This window comes from Schistocerca cancellata, chromosome 9 (genome assembly GCF_023864275.1).
Source record: "Schistocerca cancellata isolate TAMUIC-IGC-003103 chromosome 9, iqSchCanc2.1, whole genome shotgun sequence".
Classification (NCBI taxonomy): Eukaryota; Metazoa; Arthropoda; class Insecta; order Orthoptera; family Acrididae; genus Schistocerca; species Schistocerca cancellata.
In genome coordinates, this window is record NC_064634.1 from 96185568 (window position 1) to 96186846 (window position 1279).

Here is a 1279-nt window from a genome sequence, read left to right on the forward strand (position 1 = left end):
GTACTCCATACCGCCGGCCGGAGTGGCCGAGCGGTTCTAGGCGCTACAGTCTGGAACCGCGCGACCGCTACGGACGCAGGTTCGAATCCTGCCTCTGGCATGGATGTGTGTGATGTCCTTAGGTTAGTTAGGTTTAAGTAGTTCTAAGTTCTAGGGGACTGATGACCTCAGAAGTTGAGTCCCATAATGCTCAGAGCCATTTGTACTCCATACCACGACGTAGCTTGGTATTTCTCGTATTTACTCATGACGTAAGACAATCAATAAGTAAAAGAAAACATACCAGCACCGACTGGAGGTCGAACCTCACAACTCACAAGTGGCAGTCGCGGGGTAGCCGCGCGGTCTAGGGCGGCTTCCCCCGTCGCAGGTACAAGTACTCCCTTGGGAATGGGTGTGTGTGTCTTGTCCTTAGCGTAAGTTAGTTTAAGTTAGATTAAGCAGTCTGTAAGCCTAGGTACCGACGACCTCAGCAGTTTGGTCCCAAGGGAACTTACCACCACGACAAGTGGCAATCTGGTATGCCGTTGGTCACTATTGACCCTTCCGCCTTTTAGCGGCAGTTTCTCACCTAAAGGGCGAGAGAGTGCACTGAACCTCTGCCCACTTCTCCGCCCTTTTTGTCAAGCGTGTTGGCAGGATGATGGTGACTTCTTATGCCGGAAGTATTTGGCTGCCATCAAGCTACAACTGTTGTTTGGGCAACTGGTTGCATTGTGGATTTACAGCGTGACAATTATTGAACTATATGGAATAAGAAACTTCCTGGCAGATTAAAACTGTGTGCCCGACCGAGATTCGAACTCGGGACCTTTGCCTTTCGCGGGCAAGTGCTCTACCAACTGAGCTACCGAAGCACGACTCACGCCCGGTACTCACACCTTTACTTCAGCCAGTACCTCGTCTCCTACCTCCCAAACTTTACAGAAGCTCTCCTGCGAGTTCGAGTCTCGGTCGGGCACACAGTTTTAATCTGCCAGGAAGTTTCATATCAGCGCACACTCCGCTGCAGAGTGAAAATCTCATTCTGGAAACATCCCCTAGGCTGTGGCTAAGCCATGTCTCCGCGATAACCTTTCTTTCAGGAGTGCTAGTTTTGCAAGGTTCGCAGGAGAGCTTCTGTAAAGTTTGGAAGGTAGGAGATGAGGTACTGGCAGAAATAAAGCTGTGAGAACCGGGCGTGAGTCGTGCTTCGGTAGCTTAGTTGGTAGAGCACTTGCCCGCGAAAGGCAAAGGTCCCGAGTTCGAGTCTCGGTCGGGCACACAGTTTTAATCTGTC

General features: G+C 51.0%; 1 non-coding gene across 1 annotated transcript; it reads right to left on the reverse strand.

Moving 5' to 3' along the window:
• Positions 1 to 783: 783 nt before the first annotated feature.
• Positions 784 to 858, reverse strand: Trnas-cga (transfer RNA serine (anticodon CGA)). Its single transcript has one exon. It is a non-coding gene; the product is annotated as a tRNA-Ser (tRNA).
• Between the last annotated feature and the right edge of the window lie 421 nt (positions 859 to 1279).